The 24,218-nt window shown below is 36.0% G+C and overlaps 2 protein-coding genes across 2 annotated transcripts in view; both read left to right on the top strand.

Annotated features, from left to right (window-relative positions):
• LOC106132326 (STE20-related kinase adapter protein alpha) overlaps window positions 1-11,195 on the top strand; it is a 204,459-nt gene extending 193,264 nt beyond the window's left edge. The window contains exon 9 of the transcript XR_009657143.1: window positions 11,171-11,195. The gene's annotated coding sequence lies outside the window, so the exon portion shown is untranslated. The remainder of the gene's footprint in view (window positions 1-11,170) is intronic.
• The window catches only part of LOC106132258 (protein dachsous), a 309,280-nt gene that overhangs the window by 37,195 nt on the left and 247,867 nt on the right, over window positions 1-24,218 (top strand). The gene's annotated exons all lie outside the window — the stretch shown is intronic.

Raw genomic sequence — 24,218 nt, 5'->3', positions numbered from 1 at the left:
TCAACCAAGCCTTTACCCTCAATAGCATCTCATTTAATCATAACTATAGTTATTAATTACTGTTTTCAAGATGGAAATAGATTTGCAATGCACAAATGTGAACGAATATATTCCAGTCATGATTATTGATTGAGTTATTAGTATATCCTTGTCAAGTAAGCAGGAAACTGCCGGATATTTAGATGGATTTTCCATCTAACATAACAGTTAATCAGGTTTATATCCCCTGTGGGGTAGACAGAGCGAACAGTCTTCAAAAGACTGAAAGGCCACGCTCAACTGCTTGGCTTTATGATAGAATTGAGATTCAAATAGTGACAGGTTGCAAGCCCATCGACTAAAAGAAGAATTCCAAATATACATAAAAGCCTGTCCCTTAGGCGCCTTTTACAGCATCCATGGGTAAGACATGGATTGCTCCTATTCTTTTGTCTATTGCGAGATAGAGCTTGCTGCTCAATTGTTGGCTCTGTCTAACCCCTAAGGGACAATTTGACAAACCCCTTTTTAACGGGTTTGTCAAATTGTCCCAAACAATCTGTGATAATAATATAGGCTGCGCCTAATTATTGACTCTGTCTCACCCGTAAGAGGATAAAGACGTGATTATATGTATGGAAATTTGGAACGGGTTTTTGTATAATTGTCTCATACGAATTTATTCAATCTTTTCTTATAACAACCATGTCTACAGTTTTTAGTAAGCGACATATAAGAAATATAACACTTGATTCTATTAAAAGATAACAAGGATTCGCAATTAATTATTGTTCCATCGATTCTGCGATTTTTTGAAGATTTACAAACCAGTTTCATGTTTTTTACCTACAACGCAATTAATGAATGATGTGCCGTGCGGTTCCCGGCACCATTAGAAAAAAGAATAGGGCCATTCCATCTCTTCCTCATGGATGTAGTAAAAGGCGACTAAGGGATAGGCTTATAATCTTGGGAATATACTTTTAGGCGACAGGCTAGCAACCTGCCACTATTTGAATCTCAATTCTATCATTAAGCCAAACAGCTGAACGTGGCCTATCACTCTTTTAAAGACTGTTGGCTCTGTCTACCCCGCAAGGGATATAGACATGACCATATGAATGTATGTATGTACTGAATGTGGAATGATCCCTAAAAATAAACCAGACTGAGTTCATTTGCCGCTTTCAAAAAGTTTCTCTCCATAATCTTTATTGCTAGCTATCCGTTATAAAGTTTATATAACTTTCATCTATAGCTGCGAAATGTTGGTAGTCAATTAAATTTGTTGACACTTCGAAGTCTTATCTTACGAGTAGATTTAATGACTCAAACTAATATTGATGTCAAATTAAATAATTTGTAGGAAGCCGTAACGACATTTTGAGCAAATTATTTTTTAATTTTGTAGGGTGAAATTTTTTTTAGAGATCTGTTTGTGATTCCGAAAAGCTGACTAAAGTTTGTTTGTTTGTTTGTAATATCTTTATTGTATAAAAATTTACACAGTAACAAAAAAATACTTATTACATAGTTATAAAAGAAACAAATCACTCGCAATGGCGGACTTATCACATGAAGGGATCTCTTCCAGTCAACCGGATAGTCAAAGTCTTGATAGAATAGAATAGAAAAGATTTATTTTGAAAATTGGATACAATGTATCACTTATTGACGTCACATAACTTAAATCTAATTATAACTACTACCGCTTCCAAAGCGCATGTGTAGAAGAAGCGGCGGAACAAACTACACTGCAGCATTTTCAGCGGACGTCAATTCACAAATATAGATCTCTTAAATCTAAATCGTGGACGAATGCACATTGTCTACATTAAAAAACATGAATGAATGTAGATAAATTTCTCGTATCGAAAATTGAGTTGACTCCATCTCTTTTTGACCGATTGTCGTTATCTCGTATAATCGTCGATTCACGCGCGACGCCGTTTTTATCGCGTGGAAAACTATCGCTATCCCTTTTCACCTTAGACTGGTTCCGTAAATAACACGTAAAGGCAAAACAAACAAACAGACAAATTGACTTTCGCATGTATAATATTAATAAGGATCCGCCCGGTTTTTATTTACATATTATGTTTTGTTCAATATATTATAATATTTGTGTTTTGTATTGTTACAGGTATGGCTGATAATGATGAAGTATTTGACACAAGAAAATATTGCAAGTATTTTGTTTTACAAGTGTTATTAACTTAATTACGATAATGCATAAAAAACGCAATTCGAAGGCGCTACGCCAAATAGGATAGATAAAGTCTCTGATATAAACTTGACATTTTAATAGTAAATGAAACTAAAAGACACATTCATATAATCACGTCATATCCCTTGCGGGGCAGGCAGAGCCAACGGTGTTGATAAGACTGATAGGCCCCGTTTAGCTGTTTGGCTAAATGATAGAATTGAGATTCAAATAGTGACAGGTTGCTAGCCCATCGCTTAAAAGAAAAATTGCAAGTTTATTAGCGTATCCCTTAGTCATTTACGACATCGACAAAGAGATGGAGTGGTCCTATTCCTTTTTCCCTTGGTAGCGGGAACCACAAGGCATATAACTAAAAGATATAGATTTTAATCGTATTTATTATAATAAAAAAGTAGCAGGAAAAGGTTAGTTAAAATTTTTGTTATGTTTACGTTTTGACATTTGACGAAATAGTTTTACCTCAGCGGAACCGCAGGTGACACTTTCTCGCATAACTTATCTAAAATTATAGAGACATTTCTGTTTAGATAACATTAATTTGTGCGTAAAATTATTAATTATATCCTCAATATTAAGGCCAATAGCAGGAACAGAGATACTGATAAATAAATCGTTAAATTTGTTAATTGAAACTTTGTACCTTCTAAACTTTAAATTAGTAATAAAAATTATGCTAAACGATAGTGTTGCGTAGTCGTTTCCGCGTTATTAATTATTTTTAGGCGTCAATTTATACTTTTAATTTGCCAATAAAATCTTTGAACGCCCTTAAAATTGCCAAAAGAGAAATTCTTAGCGTACAGCATCATCTTCGTTAATGAATGTGGGAGAATATTTTATTACGAAAATATTTATAGTAATTTGTATGTAAATTTACGTAATTATGTATAAATTGCAACATTATACAATATTAAGGGTAATGATATAATTTGGATACATATAAAGGTTTGGCTGTGAAATGTATTGCAGTGTAATTAAATGCTAACTTGTCACAAGTTACCTTCGATGTCGTAAATTATAAATTAAATCCCTTGCTTCTTGTCTACGACGACTTACGCTTTTCACCCACAGATTAGATAAACGCATCAAGGCACGTCACTATCCCACACTGAAGCAACATTTTCGTAACGGGAACATGCCTTTTGGATCCACTGACTTACACCCTACTAACAATATATCACCTCCCTCTCTCTCACTTATAAATAAGTTTACTAACTTTCCAAGAATAATAAGATTTTCCTAGAAAAGATAACAAGTTTTTAAAAAGACTCATGAAAAAGTTTAAAAGGGGAAGATAAAAAGTTAAACTAAGAAGAAGAATGAAGAAAGAAAGTGTTTTATGGAACAATCGAGCCTTATCTCCAAGTACCAACGGGAATTGGTCCTTCGTAACATTAGTTCCTCACATTTTGGTGCTACAACCACGGACCACATTCCATCTCACGCGGACGAAACATTTTTTTTAGAAAGCTTATTATACGACCAGCGGAATACAATATTAGACCATAAGCCTCTAGTATTAAGGTCAAAATTTTAATGTCTAAATGTTTAGAGGTCTGTAATTAAGGGTCGTGTAGACTGGCCAACATGATATTGTTTTTTATAGCTGAATAGTGAATCTGACTACAAAATATTGTCAGTACACAATTGACTTAATATAATTTTCCATTTTATTATTACTTTTTGACGTTGAAAAGTACTAGCTGGCACGGGACTTCGTTCTCGTAAAAATTTCTCGAGAAAAGTAGGAAGCCATTGTTACTTCTCAAGGTTCAGTCCAGTAGTTTTTGAGTTTATCCGTAACAAACAAACTTATAACCGATATTTGATGTTCAATTATATAAAATGTTAAATAATCTTAGTTTGTATTAATAAGATTATTTGGCTCCGTATTTCTTGGGTATATAGAAGTGACATTCAAATTTTATAGTAAAAAAAGGTATTAATTGTATTTTTGTGTGTATAATATAATGTATGTTCTTTTTTTAATATTGAAGTTTGATGTAGATTAGACAGGGATTTTGTAAGAAATCATACATCGAAAAAAAAAGCAACACAAGTTACACCTCTGTTCATTCTCGTTTCTCTGATTTGGTAGATTAAGGCGTTGGTTCGATACATTGTGGCTAGTATTGAAGGTATTATTCCGTGTTGATGATTTGTCAGGGAGAAACGATGTTTCAAAGGTTTATTGGGTGAGAAAATTTTAAATGCTTTGACGTCCTCCGTGAAATTTTGCTATACAAATCTATACTAATATTATAAAGCTGAAGAGTTTGTTTGTTTGAACGTGCTAATCTCAGGAACTAGCGGTTCGAATTGAAAAATTATTTTTGCGTTTAGACCATTTATCGAGGAAGGCTTTAGGGTATATAATATCACGCTGCAACTATAAGGAGCAAATAAATCATGGAAAATGTGAAAAAAAACGGGGAAAATTCTTTATCCTTGAGGGCTTCAATGATGCCCATAACTATTCATAAGAACTAACTAACTAAATTGCGGGCACAGCTGGTTAATAAATAAATATATACGGAACAAATTACACATGTTGAGCTAGCTATGGTTTTGGGATACTAACTCAACGATACGATATAATAATTTTACATAGATAAGCTTCCAAGATAGAGGCCTATCAGAATAAGTTCCTTTTCCATCATTACATGTTCTGGGAATGAAACCCGGAACTGAATCCGAAATCCCCTTTCAACAAATACTTACAAGACTTAAAACTGAGATGGACGGGATAGCGTGAAGTATAGATTCACGTACTTTTTACGCGTGCAAGGCAGTACAATAAAAGCAATAACCCTTTTCTTACTATTCAGTTACAAACTTGTCTTATTTTACCACACGGCGCCGACATCAAAGACTTTCATTTCAACACAATTAGTAACTGTATTAATAAAATAAATCTGCCGTGTGGTTGCCGGCACTAATACAAAAATGAATTGGACCACTCCATCTCTTTCCTATGGATGTCGTAAAAGGAAACTAAGGGATAGACTTATAAACTTGGGATTCTTTTTTAGGCGATGCGTTAGCACACTGTCACTATTTGAATCTCAATTCTATCATTAAGCCAACAAATAGCTGAACGTGGCTATTCAGTCTCTTCAAGACTGTTGGCTCTGTCTACCCCGCAAGGGATATAGACGTGACCATATGTATGTATGCATTTATCAATATTTATATGTATTTCGAAGTCTCGTGCAGAATCATTTTATGATATAAGGCAATGGCTGTTTTCTAAATTCCTTACTAATTTTAATTGTGAAAATATGTAGGTTAGCTTGTAAATAGCCAACCTGTTGATAATATGCTTAAATCTTTATTACCATGGGAATCCTAACCTAACAACTAATATGATAAATTCGAAAGTAGAATAAACGATACCTTATTTAACTTGAAAATTGAAATAGATTAATTAAAAAAATATATATTTCTAATCCTTAAGCTGTCTACACACCAGACCACCGAAGTCCAACAAATATTGGTACCTAACGTTGGTGTTCGTAAGCCCGGTGTATACACAGCCTAACAAAACTGCGTAGCGTAATGATTCATTCACCCAATCCTACTCGATTGTAATTTATCGATATCACAATTCCACAATTCGAGTCAATCATCGAACCAGTTTGTGGTGCTGTCAAATAATTAAGGCTTTTTAACGTCCACCCACCGAATACTCTGACAGTGTCATAGATTTGTAGGGAATTGATAAAACAAGTAATCACGAAACAATGTTATAAATACATTAATATTAAAGTAAGGACTTACAAAATGAGATTTACAGATACATACATATAGTTACGTCTATATCCCTTGCGGGGTAGACAAAGCCAACAGTCTTGAGAAGACTGCTAAATAAAACCGGCACCAATAAAAAAATAATAGGACCACTCCATACCGTTCCCACGGATGGTTGATGGATGGTTAGTAAAAGGCGACTAAGGGAAATAGACTTTTAAACTTGGGATACTTCTTTTAGGCGATGGGCTAGCAACCTGTCACTATTTGAATGTCAGTTCTATCATCAAGCCATACAACTGAACGTGGTCTTTCAGTCTTTTCGAGACTGTTGGCTCTGTCTCCCCTGCAAGAGATTATAGATGTGTCTATATGTATGTACTGTATGTTCATGGTTTGATTCTCCTCTGGCTTTAATCCCGAATACATCCTCACCTCTCTGGAGAGCACCCTGGGTGCGTCTTCTGACCGTGATCTTCGATTGGGTGAGTCAGGTTTTTGCACGAAGCGACTCTCGTTTGTGAACGTTGTTGTAGAAAATGCTGCAGTGCAGTTTGTTACCGCTTCTTCTGCACTGACGCCTTGGAAGCGGCAGTAAACTTAGGTTTAAGTAATTTATTTGACGCCAACCAATGTTGTTAAACCATACGTTTTGACAATTATTAAGCGATATGAAGTATACTATAATAATGAATAAATTTTTTTATTTTTTTTTATTTTTTGATCATTTGCACGAAGCGACTCTCGTCTGCGATTACATCCTCACCTCTCTGGAGAGCACCCTGGGTGCGTCTTATGACCAAAATCATAATCATTTGCACGAAGCGACTTTGGTTTAAACTCCGCAACCTTTGCAGGGGAACCCAGCTTGGATTATGGGCTTATAACTTTTTAATTATTTGCAAGATACGAGTAATCAGATGGATTTGTATCTGTCACCCTGGTTCATAATGCCGCAGGTGTGAGCACTGATCCGTACCGTTAGTAAGTTATCTTACTAATAGCATACAAACATACAATTATATGACTTTGTGACTCTATATACAACCTTTCAGACAATTTTACCTCATTTCAATAGTATATTTTACCCGCGCCGCGATTATCTTGATTTTGTTACGTAGACATAGTTGTATATTAATTAATGTTATGAATTGACGTCCGGTGAAAATGCTGCAGTGTAGTTTGTTCCGCCGCTTCTTCTACTCATGCGCTTTGGAAGCGGTAGTGTTGTGACGTCAATAAGTGATAGGTATATTTTATTCAATTTTGAAAATAAATCTATTCCATTCTATTCTTTCTAGGTATATACGACCTATATTCTTTCTATATAAGTACGACGACGTTCAATACAATCAGAAAAAGAAACTGACTTATATTTCACGCACGCGTGACCAATTCGATCTAATTGCACTTAAGAGCTTTGCACGTGAAGTTTGAGGAGTAAGCTCGCGCCTTTCATTTCGTTCCTATTAGCCCATTATGTGATCGTGACGATTTTAACCTGAATTGAAATGATGCTGATCTTGACGGATGAAGATGAGAGGAATGCCCCTCACTTTTATTTGATGTGTACCTATCATCACGTTTATTCATGTTTTTTTAATGTAGACAATGTGCATTCGTCCACGATTTAGATTTAAGAGATCTATGTATATTTGTAAATTGACGTCCGATGAAAATGCTGCAGTGTAGTTCGTTCCGCCGCATCTTCTACACACGCGCTTTGGTAGCGGTAGTAGTTATAATTAGATTTAAGTTATGTGACGTCCATAAGTGATACCTTGAATCCAATTTAAAAAAATCTATTCTATTCTATTCTGTGTAAGTATGTACATTCTTTTTTTAACCATTTAAGATAAAATCATAATAATATTGTCGTGTAGTTTTCGGCACTTTAGAATAGGACCACTCCATCTAGCGACTAAAGGTAGCGAAGAAAAATCATAGTGTGTGTCGTCTACTCCTTCCCATGTAGATTGTAAAAGTCCATCAAGGGAACGATTAATAAACTTGGGATTCTTCTTTTAAAATTTATCTCTTATAGGACATGGTCTTTCAGTCTCTTAGAGATTGTTGGTTCTGTCAACCCCGTAATGGATAAAGACATACATAAAATCACGCCTCTTTCCCGGAGGGGTAGGCAGAGACTACCTCTTTCCACTTGCCACGATCTCTGCATACTTCTTTCGCTTCGTCCACATTCATAACTCTCTTCATACAAGCTCGGCGGTTTCGGGTACTTTTGACCTGATTAAAATGAAATAAAGACATGATTATATTTATGTATATTTCGTAATATTTAGTTATTCTAGGCAGGTTTAATAAATGATGTATACATTATAATAGATTTAGTTTTAATTCTTTGTAATAGATTTACCTACTATTAATTTTTGACTAAGTTTCTGAGCTTCTATTTACATACAGAACTATATGTACATAATAGTAATATAAGAACTTACCAATGATATAGCTTTCAAAGCAGAAGTTCTAAATTACAATAGAAATCATCTTCGCACCTAATAAAGCTCACTTTGCCAAACGCTTAATCTAACTTCAACCATAACCTCAAACAATATGACAATTGATTGCAATTCTTAACAATACAGCCAGCACGAAATGGCAAATGTTAATACTATAATAAACAAACAAATTTGAACTTTAATGTTATGTTGATAAAGTCGAGGACGAATTTTCCACGGAAAACAATTCAGAAGGATTTCAAATTGCCAATAAATACGATAATCCGAACAATTTCAATATTATTCGATTGTGTCACCATATTTGCAAACAAACGAATTTGTCGATTGAATCGATACTTTAGCATCGATACAAACTTAAGTATCGATCCAGATTTGCCGATGATGTTGCGTCTTGGCCCTTGATATAAAGATGGCTTTATTTATTTAGAAATTGATTTGAGGAAATTTTATGGTAAATGATTATGGGTGGGTTTAAAACGGCTGAATAATTTCCTTGATACGATTATACCAACTTATTTCACATACTTTTAATATTATAAATTAGATTTTTATTATTGCATACATATAATCACGTCTATATCCCTTGCGGGGTAGACAGAGCCGACAGTCTTAAAAAGACTAATAGGCCACGTTCGGCTGCTTGGCTTAATGATAGAATTGAGATTCAAATAGTGACAGCTGGCCTGTCGCTTAAAGGAAGAATCCCAAGTTTATAAGTATTAGTTTCATTATTGTTTTAAATCAATTCAAATCTTCTAAATAGTCTTTAGAACCTACTTATATAATTACATACACAAACATAAATTACTAACATACTCAATGAAAGGCTTATAAACTTAGGATTCTTCTTTAGGCGATGGGCTAGCAACCTGTCACTATTTAAATCTCAATTCTATCATTAAGCCAAAGAGCTGATAGTGGCCTATCAGTCTTTTCAAGACTATTGTCTCCGCCTTCCTCGCAAGGGACATAGACGTGATTGTATGTATGTATGTATATTCTTAAATGACGCCTCTTTCTCGGTGGAGTAGACAGAGTCTTCAGATCTTTCAAATTGGCGTAAAATGCAAATCTCTAACTTACTTTGGGGCTCCAACGCTCCCTGCATACTTCTTTCGTTTCATTCATACTCATAACTCTCTTCATGCTTGCAAATTCAATAACAATTAACTAGGAATTAAAAATGAAGAATAGATATTTTTTCCGAACGTGATGTAGTACCGATCAAATAAAACAATAACAAAATCACCGATAAAACAAAAGTAATTCAAAAAAGGATTAATTTACGATCTACAGAATAAGCCACAAGCGTTTTAAACTTTAGTACATATTAAAATGTCACCAATAAACAAATAAATTAAAGTTTAAACAATGTAGAGCAGGAATGAATACATTCATATGGTCACGTCTATATCCCTTGTGGGGTAGACAGAGCCAACAGTATTGAAAAGGCTGATAGACCACGCTCAGCTATTTGGTTCAATGATAGAATTGAGATTAAAATAGTGACAGGTTCCTGGTTCCAGGTGAAAGAAACCCAAGTTTGTAAGCCTATCTCTTAGTCGCCTTTTACGACATCCATAGGAAAGAGATGGAGTGGTCCCATTCTTTTTTGTACTGGTGCCGGGAATCACACGGCACGGAATGAATACATACATGCATATAGTCACGTCTATATACCTAAAGACGTGACGTATATACCTGGCGGGGTAGACAGAGCCAATAGATATTCAAATAGGAATAGGACGCTAGGCCATCGCCTAATCTCAATTCTATCATTGAGCCAAATAGCTGAACGTGGCCTATCAGCCTTTTCAAGAGTCACAGGCAACAGTTAGTAAATAAATAAATTAAACTTTGCACAATGTAGTACAGGAATAAATAAAGTATATACCTATTTGTCGCGCAAATATTTCAGATCTGAGATAATGTTTGCGCGAGACATTGTCTTACATTATGTTATTTGCACAGATTAATAACTTAAACTTTATGGACATTTGCCCAAAGTGATTTGTATGTATAATGATATTGATTTATTACTCTAAATATAAATACTTGGGTAACCATTTACCATCAAAAGGTTTGAATTCATACTTACTCGGAAGGGTAGGCAGATTTTACATCTTTACATTTGCCACGATTTTTGCTGTTCTATATATCAATATATTATAGTATAAAAAAGCGAATATTTTACTAAACCATACATCATTTATATTCACTTTTGCGTGTTTTTAGTTGGACTCTACCGTTGTTATTTGGAGCCTAGGGTTCGTATTCCGAAATCCTCTTTTCCCACAATTAAATATAGTTAAATATAACCGTTTTTATTTCTTACTAGGGTGAACAGTGCCGACAGCTCTGTAAATACTGAAATGCCAAGTTTAGCTATATGCCTTGCGTGGCAGAATCGCAAGTTAATTATATTTTCTTTAATTGACTTTTACAATCTATGACATCTTTGCTTTTAAGTCAACTGGCTAACGTATTGTCTGCAAAACATTTTGACCTAGGAATCAAACCAACGCATCTTGATCAAATTAAGGACATCCTGGTAAAGGGTCAGGTCAAGAGTACCCGAAACCGCCGAGCTTGCATGAAGAGAGTTATGAATGTGGATGAAGCGAAGGAAGTATGCAGAGATCGTGGCAAGTGGAAAGATGTAGTCTCTGCCTACCCCTCCGGGAAAGAGGCGTGATTTTATGTATAAATATTAAATAAATATAAATAAATTAATATATACGGGACAAATTACACAGATCGAGTTAGCCTCGAAGTAAGTACGAGACTTGTGTTACGAGATACTAACTCAACGATATGTACTATATTTTATAATAAAACTTATATAGATAAACATCCAAGACTCAGGCCAATCAGAAAAAGTTCTTTTCTCAACATGCCCTGGCCGGGATTCGAACTCGGGACCTCCGGTGTCACAGACAAGCATACTACCGCTGCGCCACAGAGGCCATCAAATGTATGTATATAATAATGTATGTATGTATGTATTGCCTTTAACAATCTTTGGCATCCTTGCTTTTAAGTCAACTGGTTCACGTATTGTCTGCAAAACATTTTGACCTAGGAATCAAACCCACTGCCTATTCAATTGCGCGTGTACCTACTAACGGTGAACTAACTGATCTTACAAGACAAGATAGGTCGGCCTTGTAAGACCCACAACGAATTGATTTATCATACTTAAGTTTACGCAAGTTTGTTTGTTTGTAAGCAACAAATATGTTATTTGTAGAACGTATACATATAGTCACATCTATATCCCTTGCGGGGTAGACAGAGCCGACAGTCTTGAAAAGACTGATAAGCCACGTCCTGACTGGCTTAATGATAGAATTGAGATTCATATAGTGACAGGTCGCTAGCCCATCGCCTAAAAGAAGAATCTCAAGTTTATTCAAGTCTTAGTCTTAGTCTTTTCAAGACTGTTGGCTCTGTCTATTCCGCAAGGGATGTGGACTTGATTATATGTATGTATGTTCTTTTTGAAGTTGATGGGCTAGCGACCTGTCACTATTTGAATCTCAATTCTATAATCAAACCAAACAGCTGAACGTGGCCTATCAGTCTTTTCAAGACTGTTAGCCCTGTCTACCTCGCAAGGAATACAGACGTAACTCTATGTATGTATGTCTGTCTCGCGGTAACATCAAACACCTTTACCGCGCCCGGTCACACATTTGCCACAGTATCGTGAGCCGTTCAGTGTACCGACGTGATTCACCGGATTTATTATACTGTGTCTGTATTTACTGCCGATTGTAATGTGTACCTACTCTATAATTGACATTAGTGTGGGTTTTCAATGGTTTTTTAATTGACTTGTAAATTTAGTGGCCCTTTGATGTGTGACAGGTAAGTAAAAATACATACATAAATCACGCCTCTATCCGGGAGGGGTAGGCAGAGACTACCTCTTTCCACTTGCCACGATCTCTGCATACTTCCTTCGCTTCATCCACATTCATAACTCTCTTCATGCAAGCTCGGCGGTTTCGGGTACTCTTGATTCTTGGTAAGTAAAAAATATGTGATTAAATTTTGTTTCTCTCACACCGCACCGTGCCGTGTGGTTCCCGGAACCAATATGAAAAAGAATACGACCACTTCCATCTCATTCCCATGGATGTCGTTAAAGGCGACTAAGGGATAGGCTTATATTACTTGAAATCAATCTTTAAGGTGATGGGTTAGTGACCTGTCAATATTTCAATCTCAATTCTATCATTAAGCGAACGTGGCCTGTCAGTCTTTTCAAGACTGTTGGCACTGTCTTCCCCGCAAAAGATATAGACGTTATTATACGCGTGTATTTCTTTTATATTCAAAAACAATTTAACCTTCTAAATGCATTCTAATACAATACACATTCGGGGCGATGGCACGCACAATAATGATTACGTGTCGGGCGAGCAACGCCGCCGGCCAAAACCAGTACACGTAAAGCTGAGTCCACACTAATTAAAAAAACATGTTTCATTTTGTAACGTGGCACTTTTGTATGCACTCCAATGTCGTAAAAGGCGACAGGCACATTCAACTAGTGTAAGCTCGTTTGGTAGAGAAGAAAATACCATAATGTGGGTGCCAACAAACTGAACTACATACATATACATACATACATACATAAAATCACGCCTCTTTCCCGGAGGGGTAGGCAGATATCCCTATAACATATGATGTATGTAGGTACATACATATAGTCACCTCTATTTCTCTTGTGGGGTAGACAGAGCCAACAGTCTTGATAAGACTGATAGGCCATGGTCAGATGGAACGACGTGATGTGATTAAGATTTAGTTTGTTAATTAGAAGAAAGGCTTATAAAGTTGGGATTCTTTTTTTTAAAGGCGAATTGACAACACCCTCCAGGTTAAATGCACCCTTTGATTCTTGTGATTAGGCTCTATCTACCCCATAAGGGGAAAAGACGTTATATGGATATGTAAGAAGATTATTTTCGATTGCATTTTCATTAGTCTTATCTGAAATTCGAGGTTTTGCAAGAAAACATTAATTGTATTATAAATGCGAAAATATCTAAGGTTTTTTGGATGTGTATGTGTGTGATTGTTACGCAGAAACTACTGAACGTATATTTAAAAATATAGCTTAATGGAATAACATAATATATTAAAATTTATAGAGGTTTTAAGCGGACCAAATCGCGGCCGACAGTGAGTATTCAAAGTCAAAATCTTTATTCATTATTATGGAACATTTGAAACATCACTTATTTATTGTCATATATTTTGCTGCCGCTTCTAAAGCGTCAGTTCAGACAAATCTATAACAAACTGCACTGCAACATTTTCTTCAATACCTAACGGTATTACACAATTATCCAAACTTAGAATAGAAATGTGGACGAGAGAAATTGAGAGAATACTTACATTTTTTTTAAATAATAATTACTTCGAGGCTAACTCAATCTGTGTAATCTGTTCTGTAAATATAAGTAAGTAAGTATAAGTTTTAAATAAATAAATAAATATTGTGTTGGTGCCGTCTGGTTCCCGGCACCAATACAAAAAAGAATAGGACCACTCCATTTCTTTTCCATGGATGTCGTAAAAGGCGACTAAGGGATAGGCTTCTTTTTTAGGCGTTGGGTTAGCAACCTTTCACAATTTGAATCTCAATTCAATCATTAAGCCAAATAGCTGAGCGTGGCCATTCGGTCTATTCAATACTGTTGGCTCTGTCTACCCCGCAAGGGATATAGACGTGACCATATGTATGTATGTATGTATAAATAAATTATTAGTTCATATCGAGTTCAATGTACGCAAAGCCTAACCCCGCCTCCCGTCTCTGCCCGCGATGACAGCCGCGAGATACCGTGGAATCGTAAATACAGCTTTGTTTGTCTTTTTGTCTGTCCGTGGGCTAATATTTTGTTTGCCCGCCGTGTCTATTGTTTTGTAAGTCCGTTTGATATTGTTCTAGTGCAAATGTATCAACTTTGTAAAGGAACATTTTGGCGGCAAATTGATTAATTAAAGAATTAAAAAGATGAAGTGGTCCTATTATTTTTATATTGGTGCCGGGAAAAGTAATTTTAAGTTAAAGCAAATACGCAAATAAGCAATACGCAATTTTAAGTCAATTATATAAATATCAACACAACATTTTGGCGGTAAATTTTTTAATTTGTGTATTTCATATTTACGAATTATTGGCGCAATTGGCGACGCTATTAGTTTTAAATCTGAGATTTTTAGGTTTGATCCCAAGATAGGTCAGTGATTCTTTTTTCAGACTAGTGAAAATTAATAAAATATATGATTTGGCAATAAAAGTTATGATTTATTGTCAAACTAATAAAACCCAACGTCATCATATTGTTAGCATCATATTGAGATCCATTAAATTAAGCAAACTACTTCTCCTCCAAATTACCGAGAAAAAATAAACAGAAAAGAACACCAAATGAATTAGAACGTAGTAAATTTAAAATGTATAAGTCATAAAAAGGTAAAATACTTAAAACAATGAAAATTTAAGCCCTACATATGCCATTTCTGCATCACAAAAGTAAACGTAGACTTCAAAAATAACATATTCCTACAACAGAATTACGTTGAACATTAGGCTGGTTTAATATCTCATAACTTGTCATTTGCAGCGTTTCGATCGTAGGTGCTGGGGCCTTGATTCCAAGATTATTTTGTTTTAGACCTTTGTTCGATATTGTCATGCCGTGTGGTTCCCGGCATCAATAGCTACAAAGAATAGGACCACTCCAACTCTTCCTAAAGGATGTCGTAAAAGACAACTAAGGGATAGGCTTATAAACTTGGGATTCCTCTTGTAGGCGATGGGCTAGCAACCTGTCACTATATGAATACCAATTCTATCATCAAGCCAAAGAGTCGAACTATCAGTCTTTTGGATTAAGTACTGTTGGCTCTGTCTAACCCGCATATCTAAGAGTCTCAATTGTATAAGCCTATCCCTTAGTCGCTTTTTACGACATCCAGTGGTCCTATTCTTTTTTCTATTGGTGCCGGCAATGCAACGTTAAAGTTTAAAATCAGTTCATGAAGATAGATTTTACTATTCCCATAAGTCAAGAGGACGACAATTATAATTGTTGGAAAAATTAACACGATTGTAAACCTTGGAGGACCTTACCAGGCTATTTGGAGAAACCATAGTAAATTCTAAGGAGATGCGGTAAATTTGCTCCAGTATTCCTAATGAAAAAGTCGCGTCATGTCACAGGAGACAGCGGGATAATGTTGGCAACGTGCACGGCACCAAATTTTAACTTTAATCTGAGAACGCTGAGCAGAAGGGTTTTTTATATGAAACGTTGCTATTGCGCATCCCGGTAGTGTCAAATTCTAGGGTCTACTTATTTTCCGGAATGACTGTATGTTATGTACTGAGTTTGATGAAATTGAAGGGGAAACCAACAAATATTAAATCATTAATGAAGGCTTATGCCATTTAGCTGAACGTGGCGTCTTTCAGTGTTTTCGTGTTATACTTACTCGTATAAATTTAAACTACTTTAAGTTATCAATCACTGCATATTAATCTATACTAATATCATAAATCTGAAGAGTCTGTTTGTTTGTTTGAACGCGCTTATCTCAGGAACTACTGGTTCGAATTAAAAAAATATTTTTGTGTCCAAAAGACCATTTATCGAGGAAGGCTTTAGGCTATATAACATCACGCTGCAACTATAAAGAGCGAAGAAATAATGGAAAATGTGAAAAAAACGAGGGAAATTATTCATCCTTGAGGGCTTCAATGATGCCCAAAATTACTATTCCACGCGGGCCCAGTTAGTTATAAATCCGCTATCTTCTGCCCCATGTTCCTTAACCACGGCGATCCAATCACATCCACTCGGCACCGAGTGTGGCTCGGCCGTAATTTATTTTAATTAACGACGCCGTATGTGGGCGCCTGATTGAAGGAAGAAAAAAGGGATTAAAGGGAAGTTTAACGAGCTAGGCCGGGGATATCGCGGTTCTGATCACATCTTGCCTTTTTTACATACGTCATTGAGACTTTCTCGGAGGGGTAGGCAGAGACTTGAATACCGCAATAATGGCTGCACGCTTCCTCTGCTTTTTTATGAATGGCTAGTAGTACGTTTTTAAGGGATTCCAGACCTCGTGAGTCCCTCTTGATCTAATCTTTCATGAGTCCCCGATTTCATTAAGGAATGCTTTCTACATTCTTTAACGTCAAATGGAAACCGTAGTAATACATATAATAACGTTTATATCCCTTGCAGGTAGACAGAGTCAGCAGTCTGGAAAGATAGGCTACATTCAGCTGCTAGGCTTAATGATAGAATTGAGATTCAAATAGTAAAAGGTTGCTATCCCACCTTCTAAAAGAAGAATCCTAAGTTATAGGCCTATCCCTTAGTTGCCTTTTACGACAACTATGGAAAAAAGATGAAGTGGTCCTATTCTTTTTTTATTGGTGCCGGGAAAAGTAATTTTAAGTCAAACCAAATACGCAAATAAGCAATACGCAATTTAAAGTCAATTATATAAATATCAACTATTCTTCTTTCAGAAGCGAAGCCGAAGACAATAACTAGTGACATGCAATGTCTATTCGAAATATTAATATCGGAATTCATCAGTACTGATCTACCAATTGATAAATATGTTAATATGTTACAACACCCCAACCAAAACCTCTCATAATCTTTGCTTGAAAGCTCAGATAAGGCAAGTTATCTCGACCAAGTATTAGCTTTTCAAAGTTATTGACATCATAGTAATCTATTATTATATATACAATGCTTAAACTGACAATAAGCAATTTGCCATTTGAAACTTTATCGCGAAAGAATCAAATATTATTTTAGATTGGTAGGGTTAGTGCTAATTTGGTAGTTCACGCATTTACTCAACGTTTAGGCGGTTAGGGTGACAATACATAGATATAGTCACTTCTATATCCCTTGCGGGGTAGACAGAGCCAACAGTCTTGTAAAGACTAAGATATGCCACGTTGAGCTGTTTGGCTTATTGATAGAATTGAGATTCAAATAGTGACAGGTTGCTAAGTGTTGCCTTAGCCGCCTTTAACGACATATACGGGAATGAGATGGAATGGTTCCTATTCTTTTGTTTTTATTGGTGCCGGGTACCACACGGCACATTAAATAAGATATTATAATATAAAAAAGGTTAAATAGTAAAAAATGAATTGATACATTCATATTGCAATACAAGTTGACAGCTGTCAAGTGACCCCAATGTATCGCTTCATAATTTTGATACCTTATTGCTTTCGGAATTCTTAGTAATTTTAACTTACTCATATTATTACTTTACTTCACCAACACTAATAAGAAGTGTTATGCTCATATGCATCTTTCGTAATTGTGAGTTATCTGTATTACTTTTAACGCCAAAATTAGCTTTTGTGATAATGACCTGTTACAGAATTTTCGGAAATAAATAAGCCGTATAAGCGTAAACATGCCGTGTTCTTCCCGGCACTAATAGAAAATAAATAAGACCACTTCATATCTTTCCCATGGATGTCGTAAAAGGCGACTAAGAGATAGGCTTATATACTTGGTTTTCCCCTTTCAGGCGATAGGCTAGTAACCTGTCACTATTTGAATCTCAATTGTATAATAGACCCAAACACAATTGAACGTGGCCTATTAGTTTTTTACAAGACAGTTGGCTCTGTCTACCCCGCAATGATATAAACGTGACTATATGTATGTATGTTTGGAGAACAAACAAAAAAACAAATAATAACAATTTCTTCCTAATTTTTGCGTAAGGAAATGCAGCATCCAGATGTTCGCTTCATTTGTTATAAAATAATTTTCATGACACAATCCTGAAAATTCCAGAACTTGTTGTCACTATATTGGAACAGTAGCCGTGGGCGTCCTTGCCCAGCGGTGGTATTAAGATAAGACTTTAGACTAGTAAACATGCCCCATTTCATGGCGGTTATACTCGGTTATAGTAAGGCCGTGTGCACACTGAAACTAGGCCTTAATAATATTTTTTTTAATTGGTTAAATGGTTACAATTGTAAACGTCAAACGTTACTAGGTTAGTATTTAGTAAAGAACGAAGATAATATCGCTTCTAAAATGCAAAGAAGCGGCGGAAACAATTTTACTACAGTGTAATTATACAAATTAAATCTCTATCCTACTAATATTATTGGCACTGTTTACCCCGCAGTGTGTGTGTACAGACGTGATAATATGTTGCGTATGTTATGTTTTGAAAAAAATAGTATTACACACAGATGCACACAGCCGGTAAAAAATACCCGAAACCGCCGAGCTTGCATGAAGAGAGTTATGAATGTGGATGAAGCGAAGGAAGTATGCAGAGATCGTGGCAAGTGGAAAGAGGTAGTCTCTGCCTACCCCTCCGGGAAAGAGGCGTGATTTTATGTATGTATGTATACATACATACATACATATGGTCACGTCTATATCCCTTGCGGGGTAGACTGAGCCAACAGTCTGAAAAAGACTAAATGGCCACGATCAGCTATTTGGCCTTATGATAGAACTAGAGGCCGCCCGCGACTTCGTCCGCATGGAAACCCTATCAATCCCGCGGGAACTCTGGGATAAAAAGTAGCCTATGTGTTATTCTGGGTCTTCAGCTACCTACATACCAAATTTCATGGTAATCGGTTCAGTAGTTTTTGCGTGAAAGAGTAACAAACATCCATACATCCAAACAAACTTTCGCCTTTATAATAGTAGTAGGATTACGAGTAAGATTCAAATAGTTTTGACGATTGACAGGTTGCTAGCCCATCGCCTAAAAAGAATCCCAAGTTTATAAGCCTATCCCTTAGTCGCCTTTTACGACATCCATGGGAAAAGAGATGGAGTGGTCATATTCTTTTTTTTGGTGCCGGAAACCACACGGCACTTTGTATTTATGTATGTATGTATGCACGCAGCCTAATAGATATCGCAGAAATTGCCAGTACGCTGACATGCCTTCCGTCACCGAGGATCCTGTATTTTGTGATCGGATCTTATAGTCGGCGCGAACAGGTATAGTTTTAATAACAGCGTTAAAAGTAACGAGTTTTTGTGTATCTGCTGGCGTGTTAGTTGATAGTGTTCGGATTCTTTATGGCCAGGAAGCTCGGCTAGGAAGGTGGATTAGAGTTGGGAGTGTACTTCGTTAACTGAGCGTGCTTGAGTGTAACTGTCAGGAAATTTACGTTGTGTGGTGTAGGAATAGTTTTCCGGAGTGATAGTGGAATGGAGTGTATGACAGTTTTGACTGGCTGACATTTTAACACATCTCAAACCTCTGGATCTATAATATATATATATTTATATTTGAAATATTATTTTAATTATACATATTATATATACATACAAACATATGGTCACGTCTATATCCTTTGCGGGGTAGATAGAGCCAACAGTCTTGAAAAGACTGAATGGCCACTTTCAGCTATTTGGCTTAATGATAGAATTGAGATTCAAATAGTGACAGGTTGCTAGCCCATCGCCTAAAATAGAATCCTAAGTTTGTAAGCCTATCCCTTAGTCGCCTTTTACGACATCCATGGGAAAGAGATGGAGTGGTCCTATTCATTTTTTCATTGGTACCGAGGACCACACGGCACGTGTGGTCCTCGGTACCAATGATATTATACAATATACATACAAACATATGGTCACCACGTATTATATATACATACAAACATATGGTCACGTCTATATCCTTTGCGGGGTAGATAGAGCCAACAGTCTTGAAATGAATGAATGGCAACGTTCAGCTATTCGGCTTAATTATATAATACTATCCCTTAGTCGCCTTTTACGACATCCATGGGAAAGAGATGGAGTGGTCCTGTTCTTTTTTGTATAGGTGCCGGGAACCACACGGCACCAATTATATATATACATAAAATAAAGTTTGGTCCACGATTTAGATTTAAGATCAATATTTGTAAATTGATGTCCGAAATGTTGCATTGTAGTTTGTTCCGCCGCTTCAGATCTAAACGTGCGCTTTGGAAGCGGTCGCAGATAAAATTGATGTTGACATAAATAAGCGATACTTTATATCCATTTGGAAAATAAATCTATTTTTAATAAAATTTGGTCTAGAGGTAGCTACTCAATAGAGGATTTTCCTTTATCTCTCGGGAATGTATGTACAAATATATTTTTTTTTTTTATGAAAGAGTAGTTCTTTCCTTTCCACGTTCTTTCTCGATCCTAGAAAAAACCGTAAACAGTTCAAAACGACATACGAATGAGTGCAATTATAGCCACGATCCACCGACCAGCCTCCTTTGACCTGTCAGCCGTCAATTTATGTAGCTATTGATTGGGAATCGACGGGTCATGCTTAACTGGCTGATCAATAAAGTTGTTGAACGGACTGACATACAGTTGAGGTCATAGAGGGAGTTGTGAGAAAGTAGTTTCCTTATTGGACAAACATATTAAATAAATAAATAAATATATACGGGACAAATAACACAGATTGAGTTAGCCTCGAAGTAAGTTCGAGACATTTGTTACGAGATACTAACTCTACAATACTATATTTCATAATAAATACTTATATAGATAAACATCCAATATCCAGGCCAATCAGAAAAAGTTCTTTTCTCATCATACCCTGGCCGGGATTCGAACCCGGGACCTCCGGTGTCATAGACAGCGTACCGTTGCGCCACAGAGGTCGTCATAATGTTTCTATAGAATTAAAACATGTAATTATTGTATTAAGCACAGATTTAATAATGAGGCAATCTGTTAGTATATTTCTTTTTTCAGGAGGAGGAGCGAGTCAAACGTACTATTTCTTAGAACTAAATATATGCCGTGTGGTTCCCAGCACCAATAGAAAAAAGAATAGAATCACTCCATCTCTTTCCCATGGATGTCGTAAAAGGCGACTAAGGGAAAGGCTTATTAACTTGGGATTCTTCTTTTAGGCGATGTGCTAACAACCTGTCACTATTTGAATCTCAATTCTATCGTAAAACCAAATAGCTGGACTTGGCCTATCTTTGTCTTTTCAAGACTGTCTACCCCGCAAGGGATATAGACGTGATTATATGTATGTATGTAACTAAAAAAATAATAACAAAAAATAAAAAAAGACTTAACGTATATGTCAATGAATCGATGTTATTATAAAGAATTTTAGAAGGATCTAAATATTCTACAGAAAAAACTTACGCAAGCGAAGCGGCAGGCAGTAACCAGTTTGTTATTTATTTGTAAAATTATAACATCACCGAATTACTAATCACTTTGTTAATATTATAAAAAGAGTAACAAAAAATAAAGTCAAATGAAAGGAGTAACAAGAAATTACTTCCCCTTAGAGGCCCCGACACTAACAAATTGAACTTATCCATATTAACGTGCCTATATATCTATTTAATTCGATGGAATTCGGAGTCGAATCAAGACGGTGACATAAAATATGAAGAGTACAGATGTATAAGCAAAGCTATGTTATCAATGCAACACGCTAAAATGGGAGAAATTAACATATATAAGTATGTACATCTTTACTCGTTTATTTTAGTCAAAATAAAAATATACTTATGTTTATTGTTGTAGATAATATAAATAATTTTGTTGTGTATGTTTTATGCGGTATTATTCTAACTCCGTCTTACATTCAGATAAAATACTTGAAATGAATGCGATTAAGTCATAGGGTAAGACTCAAAAATTGTACCTACGTATTATACCGCTGGCGAATGACAATTTTAAATTTCTAACACGCGGCATATAAACTGAGTATGAGTAAGTAGTACATACATACATAATATCACGCCTTTTCTTCATGCAAGCTCGGCGTATAAATAGTCACTTCCATAATCTGATATTTTACACACTAACTACGAATGAATCACATCTAGCTAAGTGTAAAATAATAGCTGAGTTTTGGGCGAGCCTTTGAAAAGAAATGTAATCATTAATCATGGCTGCTTATGCTGTACAATGCAAGGCAAATTATATATAATATAGTGGCGTAGAATGTAAGCAGAAGCGAGATTTTCTTAGTGTGTTCTTTCCTTCTCTCTCTTGTCTTTGCTCTCTCTTTCCTTCCCACAGATGCGTCCACGCCGCTTTGTTTTAGAGCCAGTCCACTATACTTATTTTTTTTTCATTTATACTAACAATTTTGCACACTTGGGGTTCTTATTTAGACGATGGGCTAGCAACCTGTCACTATTTGAATCTCAATTATATCATTAAGCCAAATAGCTGGACGTGGACTATCAGTCTTTTCAACTTTTTGATTCTGTCTACCACGCCCTTGCTTTTAAGAAAGACTTTAAATAAAATAAATATTCTACGGGACAAATTACACGTATTGAGTTAGCCTCGAAGTAGGTTCGAGACTTGTGTTACGAGATAATAACTCAACGATACTATATATTATAATAAATACTTATATAGACAAACATCTAAGACCTAGGCCAATAAAAATTTTTTTTACCGGGATTCGAACCCCGTACCTTCGGTGTCACAGACAAGCGTACTACCGCTGCGCCACAGAGGCCGTCAAAATACTAGGTACATACTAGGTATGCTTTTCTACATAACCCACTGTACTGACAATGCTATTGAACCTCTTATGACTTACACCACACCCCTCAATTCGGTTGCCTCCGACATATTCACAGGTACTTACGTGAGACTGTGTCTCCTGGCTGTAATTTAGGAATTATGTACATATGTGAGACACTTTAAATTGGTGCTAGTTTTTCCGATATGTAAGTACCTTAGCGTGCTAATTTTATAAATAATACTTACATATAATCACGTTTTTATCCCTTACGGGTTAGATATAGCCAACATTGTCGCACAAACCATGTTCTGTTGAGATGGAATTGAGATAGTCACCCGTCGCTAGCCCAAGTAGTATCTCAAGCTTTATTAGCTTCTCCTTTAGTCGCCTTTTACGACATCCATGGGAAGGAGATGGAGTGGTCCTATTCAAAAGTGCTGGCGAACAAACTGTCACTATTCGAATCTCAATTCTAACATTAAATTGCGTAGCTGAACGTGGCTTTTCAGTCTTTTCAAGGCTTTTAGCTCTGTCTACCCCGCAATATATCTATATATGTATTGCTTGATTTTAGCAATGAAGAAAATCAGTTGACACAGACCGATGTTCAAGAATTCAATCATATTCAAATATAATCACGTCTATATCCCTTGCGCGGTAGACAGAGCCAGCAGCCTTGAACGACTGATAGGCCACGTTCAGGAGTCAATAATTAAAAATTATACCATACAAAACGGTACACACAATCAATAAATAATCACAGACTAAGTGACAGTCATTACTCACTGCTTTCTAGGTCCGATGACAGGCCAACAATTTGTTTTACGATCTAACTGCCTGTGTGTATAGGTGGAACTGTGTCAGTCAGTATCATTTAGTCCCATGCGATACTAGTAATTCTAAGGCCACACGCAGACTGGAACAAGATTAAGTTATAGAGCTTTTAGATAGACAATTACATTTAGAAAGATACATACATACATTTAATCACGTCTTTATCCCTTGCGGGGTAGGCAGAGCCAACAGTGAAAAGACTGATTGACCACGTTCAGCTGTTTGGCTTAATGATAGATTTGAGATTCAAATAGTGACAGGTTGCTAGCTCATAGCCTAAAAGATGAATCACAAGTTTATAAGCCTATCCCTTAGTCGCCTTTTACGATATTTATTTAAAACTTTATTGAGCCTCAAATGTACAATAGGTGGACTTAATGCTA

The sequence above is a fragment of the Amyelois transitella genome, chromosome 14, assembly GCF_032362555.1.
Source record: "Amyelois transitella isolate CPQ chromosome 14, ilAmyTran1.1, whole genome shotgun sequence".
Lineage (NCBI taxonomy): Eukaryota > Metazoa > Arthropoda > Insecta > Lepidoptera > Pyralidae > Amyelois > Amyelois transitella.
This window is presented reverse-complemented; position numbering and strand designations above follow the sequence as displayed.